Source organism: Macaca mulatta, chromosome 1 (assembly GCF_049350105.2).
Source record: "Macaca mulatta isolate MMU2019108-1 chromosome 1, T2T-MMU8v2.0, whole genome shotgun sequence".
Classification (NCBI taxonomy): Eukaryota; Metazoa; Chordata; class Mammalia; order Primates; family Cercopithecidae; genus Macaca; species Macaca mulatta.
The window spans coordinates 80,452,733-80,468,298 of record NC_133406.1 but is presented as its reverse complement, the minus strand read 5'-3'; the positions used below and the strand labels follow the sequence as shown (position 1 = coordinate 80,468,298).

General features: G+C 38.0%; 1 long non-coding RNA gene across 1 annotated transcript in view; it reads right to left on the bottom strand.

Annotated features, from left to right (window-relative positions):
* Positions 1 to 343: 343 nt before the first annotated feature.
* The window catches only part of LOC114680577 (uncharacterized), a 32,684-nt gene continuing 17,461 nt past the window's right edge, over positions 344 to 15,566 (bottom strand). Inside the window, exons 4-6 of the long non-coding RNA XR_013395139.1 lie at positions 1,467 to 1,562; positions 1,240 to 1,360; positions 344 to 1,001 (exon numbers count right to left, since the gene is read on the bottom strand). This is a non-coding gene — a long non-coding RNA (uncharacterized LOC114680577). The remainder of the gene's footprint in view (positions 1,002 to 1,239; positions 1,361 to 1,466; positions 1,563 to 15,566) is intronic.

Here is a 15,566-nt window from a genome sequence, read left to right as displayed (position 1 = left end):
CTTGGGGGCACCATACCGTGATGCTCTTTACGAAAGCGGGAGGTGAATGGAATAGGGGGCTGAGGATGTAAATCAGAGCCTGTGGCCTGCTTGGTCTTTAATAGAAATGGGTAATATTCCTTGGGCTGAGATCTTGAGATTCCTAGATCTATATCCATAGGGAAAAAGTAAACTAATTCAATAACAGTGTGATGAGCTTCCATTTTGTACTTATTTCATGCCTGACATTGTATAAAGCACCCAGGGTGGTGGGAGAGGACCTTGTCTAAACAAGTCCACGACTTAGTGAAAACCAACTGACATGAAAATAACTAAACAATAAATGTCAGAGTAGGGAAAATTAGTTAATAGCAGCTAACATTTATTGAGTACTTTATGCCCAGTTGTTATTCTAGGGTCTTTCTACACATGAATTAAGATTAATTTAATCTTCACAACAATATCACCTTAGAGTAGTAGGTCCTATTATGATCCCCATTTCAGAGATGACTACCATAAGGCATTCAAACACCTAGTGAGTGTGGAGCTAAGATTCAAACCCAGGTGGTATGCTCCTTTTTAATCACAACTCTGTAAAGCCTCCATCAAGCAACAAGCAATTTTTGTACTTTCTTTCTGAGTAGGAAAACAAAATCTTATTTAAATCATATTATAACTGGATTATTTATATGTGCAATTAAAAAAGCGGGGATGGCATGAGCAGATCAGCCCAGAGAAGAGTGGCTACAATACTCTCCAGCCCTGGTTGAAGAACTTGGCATTTTTCTGTGACCAGGAGCTTCTCATTGCAGTCTCTAAGGTTATTCATCAACCTTGAACAACAAACCCAGCAGCTGGTTTCCCAAACAAATCGTATTATTTAAAAGCAAGAAGAAAGAATGTGGCTTGTCTGTGCAATCCATTATATTGAATAAGGAAAAAACAGTAAACAGATGCTCACTAATTTTTGTCTGTAGGAGCCGTGAGAGATCCTATTGGGCCAATGTAATTCCAACGCAGTCCTGAGAAAATATACATTTGGTAAGGTCATGAACAAGCACTCTCCATCCAAGTAGTAGTTCTGTTCATTCTTCATTTCTTTTCTACTGTGTATTTATTTGTTTTAATATCTTAGATGTGTCTAATAGGCATCTCTAACAATATGTTGAAAACCAAACTCTTTATTTTTTTCTCTCAAACTCTGCTCCTGTCAGTCTTCCCTATTTGAGATAGGAATAGGAATGACAATTTAATTCCTACCTTCCAGGTGCTTAAGCCAAAAACATACAAATCATCCTTGACCTCTTTTCTCTCACACCCGAGTCCAATCCATCAGACAATCCCATGTCTTTTTTAATAGCTTCATTGAAGTGTAATTAACCTACAATAAATTGCACATGTTTAAAGGGTACAATTTGATAATTTTTGACATATGTCTACACCCATGAGACCATTACCACAATGAAGTTAATTAACATATTCATCACCTCTGAAAGAGTTCTCATGATCCTTTATAATCCCTCCCTTCCTTCTTCCAGCTGTCTTCAGACAACCTTCTGTCACTGTAGATTGGTTTGCATTTTCTAGAATTTGATATAAATGGAATAATACAGTATACATTCTTTGTCTGATTGTTTCACTCAGCATAAATATTTGAAATATTAAGAATCTGACCACTTCTCCCCATCTCCAGTGGCAGCAGTGCAGGCCAGGCCACCCATCTCTCACCCGAATAACTGCAATAGCCTTGTCATTTTCTTGCTTCTGCTCTTACCCTTCCAAAGTCAGTCTCAATAGTAGCTAAAGCAATAGTTTTATGATATAAATGTGGTAATGTCTCTCCCCTGCTCATAACCTTCCTGTGGCTTCCCATTTCCAAGTAAAATGCAATTACTTCTTTATGGAGTATACTGTCTTATTTAATTTTACTCCTCTCCCCTTTTACCCTCATTTCCTGACACTCCTCCCTTGCTCTGTTGGTTCCACCCAAATACGCCGAGCCTACTCCTGCATTCATGTATCTGCACTTGCAATGTTCCTTCAGAATGGAATAATTCCCCAAATAGTCTGCCTGGCTAACTAGTTTCCTCAATTGTGTCTCTGTAACAGTGCCATATCTTACAAGTGAGGCCTTCCCTGATACCCCTACATAAAACAGAACTCCTTCTCATGACTAGCTGGCTCATCACCCTGCTTTATTTTTCTTTAGAGCGTTTACCACCTGCCTTATGTTTATCTACTTTACTGCCACCCAACCTCCAATATAAGCTCCATGAAAGCAGGGGATTTGTCTGTTTTGTTCACTGCTGTAATATCAGTGCCTAGAACAATGTCTGGAATATATAAGGTACTCAACAAATGGTTTGTTGAATAAACCCATGGATCTTCACGTATTATAAATATATTATGCTATTAACCTAAATAAAGCCTCCATAAAATGAATAGTACCAAGAGGGAATATACCATGAAAACAAGGCATTTGGTGTCTTCCCCTCAGCGGCATCCTTAACACCAAAGACAGAACCTGAAAAGTATTTACTGTTGAATGAGGGTGTATTTGTTGCAGAGGGAGTGGATGAAATAGCACGTATTTTTTCCCTATATACTACCAGAATATTAAAGCAGATTTAAAACATGATTTTATCTTATTTCTCCTTAGATTAGAATTAATAACAATTCGTTGATGAAAAAAACAAAATTCCAAAATGATCTAATTGAATATTATTACTTTACAAAGTGAATAATATTTAATTTGACTAATATTTACTATGCTTTTACATGAAAGGTCAGAGCGCTCTGTTACTGAAGAACTAGCTACTTAAGTGTGTAGAATTTATAGGGTTTTGATTTATCTACATTTTTGAAAAAATTACTTTCTTAAAAAGATATTGACAAGCCGGTGGATAATTAGAAGACAGTTCTCAACTGACCACAATGAAGGTAAGGGTGGTGGTTCTTCCTGCTAGAGTTTATAAAATTAGGGGATGAATCAGCATTCATTTTCACTCATAGCATTTGAATACGTGGTATTGATGTTTAACATAAACTCTATTCTTACGTGTATTATTTGGTAACACTTCAAATGGAATTTTCAAATGGGTCAAGATTGAGTAAGAGTTAAAAATAGATTTGTCTAGTTTTGGGTGGAAGATACATAGAAACATAAGATTGGAGGGTTTCTGACCTCAGGGAATTTGCAGTCTAAATGAGAAAACAAGCGATATCTGAAACAAATAGGAGACATCACAATAATACATATCATTGTAAACTTGCCATGGTGCCTAGCCATGAACATCCGGAAGGTCTAACACTGAAGTTACCAGTAAGAACCTAGTCTATTGCCAATGATGAAATCACTCAGTGTTTAGAGAATGGAGTAAAACATTTATTGAGGACTATAGCTTCCATCCAAGATGGAGTAACAGGGACAGGATTTACCCTTTCACATTAAACATCTAAAAGCCTGGACAAAATGTATGAAATATTTTCAGACATTGGACAATAAGCAATATAGAACAGTAATCCCTAAGATAAACTTGAAAGATGAGATGAGTGCTATGATTGTCCTTGCTTACTGCCTGGAGATTTCCAGGACACAGCCAGGGAAGGGAAACTTAAATAGGAAATCTTCTCAAGTTAAAGAGACAGATTTGAGAGTTTAAGGAAGCCAATGTAGCTAGAGTTCACAGGGCAGAGTCCAAGACAGGGAAAAAAAAAGCTACACGGAGAAGAGAGAATTGTACAGAGAGAGCGCCAGAGATCTACAGAGGATTTCCTTCAAGTCTTCAGCTGAGTAACAATAAGCATATATGTGTGAGGAACTAGCTGATGCCAGGAAAAGAACACCAGGGAGGAATGGAAGAGACAATTGTTAGAGTGCAGAACAGTTTGTATTATCACCAGCCAGAGTAGAAAATCTGTAATAAACAGGGCATCAAGTAAAGTATTCAGTAAAAGGGAAAAATTAGCCCAAGATTAGAGGCTACTCTGGTCCTGCCTAGCAAAACTTAAAAGCAAGCCTTGAAAAGATCAAAATGCTTCCAAGTAAATTAACTGCATTCCAGAGTAAAGCTCTAGCATATTTAAAAGAATACAAAAATATCTAACATTCAACAAGGTAAATTCATGATGTCTGGAATGCAGTGAAAAATTATAAGGTATGCAAAGAAGTAAGAAAATGCAACCCATAATGAAGAGAAATCGATCAATAGAAATTATTTAAAAAGACACTAATGATAGAATTATTACACAAGTATTTAAACACAGTTATAGTCCATATGTTCAAAATGCTATAGGAAAACATACGTATGTAAAAGAGAAGCAAGATATAAAAACAATTGAATTCAAACTTAGGTGAAAAAAACCAATGCTTGAGATAAAAAATACACTGGATAGGATTAACAGAAGATTGTATACTACAGAAGACAATATTAGTGAGCTTGAAGATGTCGCAATATAAATTCCTCACAATGAAACCCATAGGTATGAGCTGACAGATGTACAAAGCAAAAAAAGAAAAACAAAAACTTTTAAAAAGAAAAAAAATAAAACAATGAAACATGAAGAATAAAGAGACGGAAAGAAATGAATAGACTGTCAGTGTGCACAACTTCAACCAGTCCAATATATGTGTAATTGGGGTCTCTGAAGGAGATGAAGAGACAGAAAACATTTTTGAATAAATAATGAGTGAAGGTATTCCAAATTTAATGAAAACTCACAGATTCAAGAAGCCCAACAAACCGCAAGCACAGGAAACATTAAAAAAACAAAAAAAAACAAAAAAACCAATGCCCATCAAATTGGCTAAAACCAGTGGTAAGGAAAAAAACTTTAAAAAGATCTACAGAAAATATACATAATATATAGAAAGGAGCAAAGATAAAAATGACAGTATACTTCTTTTCAGAACCATGTCAGTTAGAATGCAGTAGATCAACATTTTTAAGTTCTGAAAGAAAATAAAGTTGACATTCTGGAATTATATACCAAAGATGAGGTAAAGTCTTTCTTTCAAAGATGAGGTAAAGTCTTTTCAATGAATGATGCTAAGACAACTGAATATCCATGTGCAAAAGAATTAAGTTGAACCCTACCTCATACCACATATAAAAATTAACTCAAAATGGATCACAGACCTAAATGTAATAGCTAAAACCATAAGACTCTTAGAAGAAAACCTAGGGGTAAATCCTGGAATAGGCAATGGTTTCTCATCTATGACACCAAAAGCACAAGGAACAAAATAAAAGAACAGATAAATTAGACTTGATCAAATATAAAACTTCTACGCTTCAAAGGTTACCATCAAGAAAATGAAAAGACATTATATCAAAACAAAATTTAAAAAAATAAAAATGAAAAGACAGTCACAAAGAACAGAAGAAAATATTTCAAAGTAATATATCTGATAAAGGACTTGTACCTAGAATACACAAGCAACTCTTACAACTCAATAACAAAAAGATAAATAAATAGCCCAATTTGAAAACGGGCAAAGAGGCCAGGTGTGGTGGCTCACACCTGTAATCCTAGCACTTTGGGAGGCCGAGGCCGATTGCCTGAGCTCAGGAGTTCTAGACCAGCCTGGGCAACACGGTGAAACCCTGTCTCTACTAAAATACAAAAAAATTTAGCTGGGCGTGGCAGCGTGCACCTGTAATCTCAGCTACTTGAGAGGTTGAGGCAGGAGAATCACTTGAACCTGGGAGGAGGCGGTTGCAGTAAGCCGAGATTGCACCACTGCCCTCCAGCCTGGGTGACACAGCTAGACTCCATCTCAAAATAAAACAAAACACAACCAAAATGGGCAAAGGATTGGAATAGACATTTCTGCAAAGAAAATACTCAAGGCCCTTATGCAAATGAGAAGATAGATACTCAACATCATTAGCTAGTAGAGAAGTGTAAATCAAAACCACAATGAGACACTATTTTATAACTACTAGGTTGGCTATAAGATAAAAGAGAATAACAGATGTTGGCAAGAATGTGGAGAAATGGAAACACATATACATTGCTGGTAGGAATATCAAGTGGTACTGGCACTTTGGAAAATAGAAGTTCCTCAAGAAGATAAACATAGAATTACCATATTACCCAATAAATCTACCCCTAGTGATATAACCAAGAGTACTGAAAACTTATATCCACACAAAACCTTGTCCACCAATGCTCATAACAGCATTATTCATGAAAGTAAAAAATGAAAACAATCCACACGTTCATTCAACTGATGAATTAATGGTAGGTATAAAATATGGTAGGTATATCAATACAATAAGGAATGAAATAATGATACATACTACAACATAAGCGACCTTTGAATGCATTTTTCTAAATGAAAGAACTTAGCCACAAAAAGCCACATACTGTGTGGTTCCATTTAGATGACATTTTCAGAATAGAAAAATCTGTAGACACAGAAAGTAGGGCTGGAAGAGATGGGAACTCAAGGACTGACAGATGAAGTGTACAGCGTTTCTCTTTGGGGTGATGGAAATGTTCTAAGATTGATTGTGATGAAGGCTGCATATCTCTGACTATACTAACAACCACAGAACTGTACACTTCAAGTGGGTGGATTGTATGGTATGCGAGTTACAGGTCAATAAAGCTGTACCCCTCCAAAAGACTCTCATGTCAAAAATTTCTAAATATGCAAAATAAAGCAAGACAAAATATGGTAAAATACATTTTCACATGCACAAATGCTGAAAGAATTCATCACTACAAGATCTACAATACAAGAAATGTTGAAGCCCTTTAGGCAGAAAAAAAATACCAGATGGAAATCTGAATATACAAAAAAGAATAAAAGAATGCCAGAAATGTATATATGTAGGCAAATATAAAATATTTTTCTACTTAAAATATATAAAACATGTTTCTTATTTTAAAAATCTCTTTAAAAGATAATTACCTATTTAAAGCAAACTAATAACAGTATATCACAAAATATACAATATATGTACATTAAAATGAATGACAACAAAAGTATTAAAGCAGGAGAGAAGAAATAGAAATAAAGGTCTTAACCTATAGATGAAGTGATAAAATATTCCATGAAGGTATAGTATAATAAATTAAAGATATATATTATAAACCCTGAAGCAACAACCAAAAAAGCACAGTTATAGCTAGTAAGTTCACAAAGGCGATAACATGTGGTTAATTCAGAAGTAGATGACAAGAGTAAAAGGAAAAAAAAACAGATGGGACAGATAGAAAGCAAATAACAAGACCCTAGATTTTATCAATCATACCAATAATCACATTACATGTAAATGGTCAAAGGCGGGATTGTTAGACACAATTCAAAAGCAATACCCTACTAGATGCTGTCTGCAAGAAAACACACTTGAAACATAATGACACAAATACATTAAATGTAAAAAAAGATAAACCATGCTAACACTAATCGAATTAGGCTAGAGAAGCCATATTAATATCAGACAAAATAGATTTAAGAGCAAAGAATATTACCAGAGATAGTCATTTCATAATGTTAAAGAAGATAACTCATCAAGATGATACAACAATTTTAAATGTATATACACTTAATAATAGAGCTTTAAAATACATGAAGCAAAAACTGATAAAAACCTAACAGGAGAACTGCACAAATAGTTGGAGATTTCAACACCTCTCTCTCAATAATTGATCAAACAAGAACCCAGATAATCAGTAAGAATGTAGAAGCCTTAACACCATCAATTAACTTGGCCTAATTGATATTTGTAGAACCCCACTCATCGACAACAGAATACATATTCTTTTTAAGTTTGTGTGGAATATTTACAACAATGTCATGGGCCGCAGAACAATATGTTTTTAAAAATTCAAATTATGCAAAATATGTTCTCTGACTACATGGAATTAGAAATCAATAACAAAAAGATATCTGGAGGATCTCCCAAGTTTTAGAAACTAAATAGTATGGTTTGGCTCTGTGTCCCCACCCAAATCTAACCTTGTAGCTCGCATAATTCCCACATGTTGTGGGAGGGACCCAGTGAGAGATTATTGAATCATGGGGGTTGGTCTTTCCCATCCTGTTCTTATGATAGTGAATAGGTCTCACGAAATCTGATGGTTTTTAAAATGGGAGTCTCCCTGTACAAGCTCTCTTTTTGTCTGTTGCCATCCATGTAAGATGTGACTTGCTGCTCCTTGCCTTTTGCCATGATTGTGAGGCCACCCTAGCCATGTGGAACTGTGAGTCCAATAAACCTCTTTCTTTTGTAAATTGCCCAGTCTCAAATATGTCTTTATCAGCAGCATGAAAACAAACTAATACAGTAAATTGGTACCAGTAGAGTGGGGCGTTGCTGAAAAGATACCCAAAAATGTGGAAGCAACTTTGGAACTGGGTAACAGGCAGAGGTTGGAACAATTTGGAAGGCTCAGAAGAAGACAGGAAAATGTGGGAAAATTTGGAACTTCCTTGAGACTTGTTGAATGACTTTGATAAAAATGCTGACGGTGATATGAACAATAAGGTCCAGGCAGGGCTGGTCTCAGAGGGAGATGAGGAACTTGTTGGGAACTGGAGCAAAGGTGACTCTTGTTATGTTTTAGCAAAGAGACTGGCAGCATTTTGCCCCTGCCCCAGAGATTTGTGGAACTTTGAACTTGAAAGAGATGATTTAGGATATCTTGCAGAAGAAATTTCTAAAAGAAAGCATTCAAGAGGTGACTTGGGTGCTGTTAAAGGCATTCAGCTTCAAAAGGGAAACGGAGCATAAAAGTTGGAAAATTTGGCTGGGCACAGTGGCTCATGCCTGTAATCCCAGCACTTTGGGAGGCTGAGGTGGGTGGTTCACAAGGTCAAGAGATCAAGATCATCCTGGCCAACATGGTGAAACCCCATCTCTACCAGAAATATAAAAATTAGCTGGGTGTGGTGGTGTGCACCTGTAGTCCCAGCTGCTTGGGAGGCTGAGGCAGGAGAATCACTTGAACTTGGGAGGCAGAGGTTGCAGTGAGCCGAGATCGCACCACTGCACTCCAGCCTGGTGACTCTGTCTCAAAAAAAAAAAAAAAAAAAAAAAAAAAAAAAAAAAAATTGGAAAATTTGTAGCCTGACAATGTGATAGAAAAAAAAAATCCCATTTTTGGGGAGAAATTCAAGCTGGCTGCAGAAATTTGCATAAGTAACAAGGAGCCAAGACAATGGGGAAAATGTCTCCAGGGCATGTCAGAGACCTCTGTGGCAGCCCCTCCCATCACAGGCCTGGAGGTTTAGGAGGAAAAAGCGGTTTTGTGTGCTGGGCCCAGGGTCCCTCTGCTTTGTGCAGTCTAGGGACTTCATGCCCCGTATCCCACCTGCTTCAGCTGTGGCTGAAAGGGGCCAATGTAGAGCTTGGGCCATGGATTTAGATGGTGCAAGCCTCAAGCATTGGCAGCTTCCATGTGATGTTGAGCCTCCGAGTGCACAGAAGTCAAGAATTGAGGTTTAGGAACCTCCACCTAGATTTCAGAAGATACAAGGAAAGGCCTGGATGCTCAGGCAAAAGTGTGCTGCAGGGGCGGAGTCTTCATGGAGAACCTCTGTTAGGGCGCTGCAGAAGGGAAATTTGGAATGGGAGCCCCCATGCAGAGTCCCTACTGGGGCAATGCCTAGTGGAGCTGTGATAAAAGAGCCACTATCCTCCAGACACCAGAATGGTAGATCCACTGATAGCTTGCACCGTGCACCTGGAAAAGCTGCAGATACTCACTGCCAGCCTGTGAAGGCAGCTGGGAGGGAGGCTGTACTCTGCAAAGCCACAGGGTTGGAGCTGCCCAAGACTATGGGAACCCACCTATTCCATCAGCATGACCTGGGTGTGAGACCTGGGGTCAAAGGAGATCGTTTTGGAGCTTTAAGATTTGACTACCCCACTGGATTAAGGACTTTGTTTTAGCCCCTTTGTTTTGGCCAATTCCTCCCATTTGGAATGGCTCTATTTATGCAGTGCCTTTACCACCCTTGTATCTAGGAAGTAACTAACTTGCTTTTGATTTTACAGGTTCATAGGTGGAAGGGACTTGCCTTGTCTCAGATAAGACTTTGGACTGTGGACTATTTTTTTTTGAGACAGAGTCTCACTCTGTTGCCCAGGCTGGAGTGCAATGGCACGATCTTAGCTCACTGCAACCTCCACCTCCCAGGCTCAAGTGATTCTCCTGCCTCAGCCTCCTAAGTAGCGGGGATTACAGGCGTGTGCTACCACACCCGGCTAATTTTTGTATTTTTAGTAGAGATGGGGTTTCGCCATATCAGCCAGTCTTGTCTCAAACTCCTGACCTCAGGTGATCTGCCCACCTCGGCCTCCCAAAGTGCTGGGATTACAGGCGTGAGCCACCATGCCTGGCTGACTGTGGACTTTTGAGTTAATGTTGGAATGAGTTGAGACTTTGGGGAACTTTTGGGGAGGCATGATTGGCTTTGAAATGTGAAGATATCAGATTTGGCAGAGGCCAGGGGTGAAATAATATGGTTTGGCTCTGTGTCTCCACCCTAATCTCATCTTGTAGCTCCCATAATTCCTGCATGTTTTGGGAGGGACCCAGTGAGAGATGACTGAATCACAGAAGCAGGACTTTCCTGTGCTGTTCTCATGATAGTGAATGGGTTTCATGAGATCTGATGGTTTTTAAAATGGGAGTCTCCGTGTACAAACTCTCTTTTTGCCTGCTGCCATTCAGGTAAGATGTGACTTGCTCCTCCTTGCCTTCCACCGTGATTGTGAGGCCTCCCCAGCCATGTGGAACAGTGAGTCCAATAAACTCCTTTCTTTTGTATATTGCCCAGTCTCAGGTATGTCTTTATCAGCAGCATAAAAACAGACTAATACACTAAATAACAAACTTTTAAATAATGCATGAGGCAAAGAGGAAATCCAATGAGAAATAAGAAAGTGTTTCACAGTGATTGAAAATGAAAAAGAAAACATATAAAAAGCCACTAAAATCCTGCTTAGAGATAAAATTATCACCCTAATTTGCCTCTATTAGAAAAACCAGAAAGGTCTCAAATTAATATCCTCAGCTTCTACCTTTAAAAACTAGAAAAGGAAGAGCAAATTAAAACCCTAGTGAGCAGGGAAAAGGAAATAATAAGGATAAGATTTATGTAAAACAAAAAGAAAGTAGAGAAAATCAATGAAACTAAAAGTTGATTCTTTAAGAATATCAATAAAATTCATAAACTTCTAGTCAGACTGATCCGGGGGTTAAAAAGAGAGAAGATACTAAATACCAATAATAGAAATGAGAGAGAGGACATCACTACAAATTCTAGACATTAGAAGAAGAAATAAGTTAGACAACTTAGATAAAATATTTAGCCTCTGAAAGACACAGACTACCAAAGTTCATTCAGTTAAAAACAAGGTAACCTGAAAAGCCCTGTATTTATTATAGAAATTAATTGGTGGCTAGAAAAAAACAACCTTCCAGGCAAGGCACAGTGGCTCATGCCTGTAATCCCAGCACTTTGGGAGGCTGAGGTGTGTGGATCACCCAAGGTCAAGAGTTTGAGACCAGCCCAGCCAACATGGTTAAACGCCGTCTCTACTAAAAACACAAAAATTAGCCGGGTGCCGTGGTACACACCTGTAGTCCCAGCTACTTGGAAGGCTGAGGCAGGAGAATAGCTTAAACCCAGGAGACAGAAGTTGCAGTGAGCTGAGATCGTACCACTGCACTCTAAACTGCGTGACAGAGCAAGACTCCATAAAAACAACAACAACAACAAAAAAAAAAAAAAAAAAAAAAAAAACAAGAAAAAGAAAAAGGAAAAGAAAAACTTTCCAACAAAGAAAACTCCAGATCCAGATAAATTCAATGGTGATTTCTACTACACATTTAAGGCAGAAATAATACCAACTGTACACAAACTCTTCCAAAAAATTCAAGAGAATGAAATATGTCTGTATTAATTCTTTAACACCAGTACTACTCTGATATCCAAACCGGAAAACAACCTTATAATAATGACATTACAGAAGATTGTCATCTTCTGAACACAGATGCAGTAATCCTTAACAAAATTTTAGCAAGTTGAACCTGTCAGTATATAATGATGGTAATGCATCACCACCAAGCAAGTTTTATCACAGCAATGCAAGGTTATCATTCAAAAGCCAATTGATGTAATTTATCATATTAATAGATTAAACAATAAAATCTATATGATCATCCCAATAGATGCCACAAAACATTTGACAAATTCCTTCCTTCCTTTTTTTTTTTTTTCAAACAAAGTGTTCATGCTTGTCTCCCAGGCTAGGGTGCAATGGTATGATCTCGGCTGAGTGCAACCTCTGCCTCCTAACTTCAAGCAGTTCTCCTGCCTCGGCCTCCTGAGTAGTTGGGGTCACAGGCATGTGCCACTATGCCCAGCTAAATTTTGTATTTTTAGTAGAGATGGGGTTTCACCATGTTGGCCAGGCTGGTCTCGAACTCCTGACCTCAGGTGATCTGCCTGCCTCAGTCTCCCAAAGTGCTGGGATCACAGGTGTGAGCCATAGCACCCGGCCCCCACATTTATTCCTAATAAAAACTTGGCTAAGTGCCATGGCTCACACTTATAATCCCGGCACCTTGGGAGGCCGAGGCAGGTGGAACGCTTGAGGTCAGGAGTTTGAGACCAGCCTGGCCAACGCGGCGAAACCCCGTCTCTACTAAAATAATAAAAAATTGCTAAGCATGGTGGAGCATGCCTGTAGTCCCAGCAGCTTATAAGGCTGAGGCACGAGAATTGCTTGAACCTGGAGGCAGAAGTTGCAGTTAGCTGTGATCATGTCACTGCACTCCAGCCTGGGCCACAGAACAAAACTCTGTCTCAAAACAAAAACAAAAGCAAAAACATAAACACAAACAAAAAACTCTCAGCACACTGAGAATAGAAGGAAACTTTCCCAAATTGATAAAGTGCTTTTACAAAAAATCTACTGCTGGTGTCAGTCATGTTGGTGATCGATAGAAAACTTTCCCTCAAAGAAGGAAAAAGTCACAGAGGTCTGCTTTTACCACTTCTACTTAACAATGTAATAGAGGTTCTAGCCAGTGAAATAAGGCAAGAAAAACATAAAATGCTTACAAATTGGAAAGAAAGAAGTAAAATTTGCAGACAAAATGATTGGCACTATAGAATATCCTAAAGAATCTAAAATAAAGCCACTAAATTAAAAAGTGAGTTTAGTAAAGTTGCAGAATAAAAGATCAATATGATCTGACAACAGATGTGAAAAAACTGAACACTGAAGAATACAAATCATTGCTGATAAAAAGTAAAGAATAATTAAATGGAAAGCTATGCCATCTTCACAGATTGGAAGACTTAAATGTGTAATGATGTCCATTTTCCCCTAATTACTTGATGGACTTAATACAAGCCCAATCAAAATTCAGAAGGCTTCTTTGTAGAAACTGACAAGCTAATTTTAAGATTTATATGGAAATCATATAATAAGGACAGGGAAGAGCCAAAATATCTTTGAAAAGAACAACAAAGTTGGAGGAGTTACATTGCCTTTACCAAGATTTATTATTAAGTTGTATTAATTACAACAATGTGGTATTGGTGTAAACACAGACATACAGGTCAATGGAACAGAACTGAGGGTCTAAAAATTGACACACACATATATAGACAACTGATTTTCAACAAACATGGCAAGAGAATTCAATTGGAGAAAGGTAATCTTTCTAATAAATGGTGCTGAAACAACTGCATAGCCATAACTAAAAAATAAATAAATAACTTCAATCCTTGCCACATACCATATACAAAATTAACTCAAAATAGATCATAGACGTAAATGTCAGAACTAAAGCTATAAAACTTCTAGAATAAAACATAGGCAAAGATTTTTAAATACACACACAACCACGATCTCTAAAAGAAGTAAATTAATCTATTGGGCTTAATAAAACTAAACACTTTTGGCTGGGCATGGTGGCTCATACCTGTAATCTCACTCTTTGGGAGGCCAAGACAGGAGGATCGTTTGAGCCCAGGAGTTTGAGATCAGTCCTGGAAACACAGAGGGACCCCACCCCCCAACTCTTCCCTCCAAATTTAAAAAGTTAGCTAGGCATGGTGGCACATACGTGTGCTCCCAGCTACTCAGGAGGCTGAGGTAGGAGGATCACTAGGGCCTGGGAGGTTGAGGCTGCAGTGAGCCATGGTTGTGCCACTGCACTCCAGCCTGGGAAACAGAAGGAGACCCTGTCTGACACAACAACAAAAAACTTGTGTGCTCTCTACATTCACTGTTATGAAAATAGAAAGCTAAGCCACAGACTAGGAAAAAGTATTTGCAAAACATCTACTCAAAAAAAAGAATTGTATTTAGAGCATATAAATAATTTTTACAACTTATCAATAAGAAAACAATCCAGGCAGGGTGTGGTGGCTCATGCCTGTAATCCCAGTGCTTTGGGAGGCCAAGGTGGATGGATCACGAGGTCAGGAGATCGAGACCATCCTGGCTAACATGGTGACACCCCATCTCTACTAAAAAATACAAAAAATTAGCCAGGCGTGGTGGCGGGTGCCTGTAGTTCTAGCTACTCGGTAGGCTGAGGCAGGAGAATGGCATGAACCCGGGAGGCAGAGGTTGCAGTGAGCCGAGATCATGCCACTGCACTCCAGCCCGGGCAAAAGAGCGAGACTCCATCTCAAAAAAAGGAAAAGAAAGAAAAGAAAACAATTCAATTGGGGAAAATAGGCAAAAGATTTGAACAGACATTTCTTCAAAGTAGACATGCATATGGCAAATATATACATGAAAAGATACTCAACGTCATTAGCCATTAGTGAAATGCAAATCAAAGCCACAATATTATTATTACACATCCACTAGAATGGCTAAAATTGGAAAGGCTGATCATAACAAAGATTGACAAGATAAGGGCAATTGATATTTCATAACATTGCCAGCTAGAATTTAAATGGTACAATCAGTTTGGCATTTTCTTTAAAAGTGAAACCACATCTATTATATGAACCCAGTCTTTCCACCCCTGGGTATTTACTCCAGAGAAATAAAAGTATATGTCCACACTAAGACTTGTACACACAAATGTTCATAGTAGCTCCATTTGTAATAGTTAAGAGCCCCAGATGCACATCATCAAGTAAATAGATAATAAATTTTAGAATACTACTGGGCAATAATAAGGAACTATCAATACTAGCAACAGGGAGGTTGAGTGAAATAAACCAGATAAAAACAAGACATACTATGTAATTCCATTTATGTAAAATACTAGAAAATTCAAACTAATTTATAATGACAGAACACAGATCAGTTGCTGCCTGGTGAAGGGGCAAGGAGGCAAGATAAGGAAGAGATGGACACAAAGAAATTTGGGTGTCCTCCCCCTCGTGAATGTGGTGATGGCTTCAGGTGTATATGCATGTGTCAAAACTCATAAAACTGTACAATTAAAATACTTAAATATCCTTTATACTGAAGTAGAGTTGTCAAAAAAACTTACGTAGAGAAAATTTGTAAGTTAGACAGAAAGAGATAAAATTCAATTATCCTTAAAGGTAACTCAAGAGTTACAAACCAAGTAAAGCCTGGTAA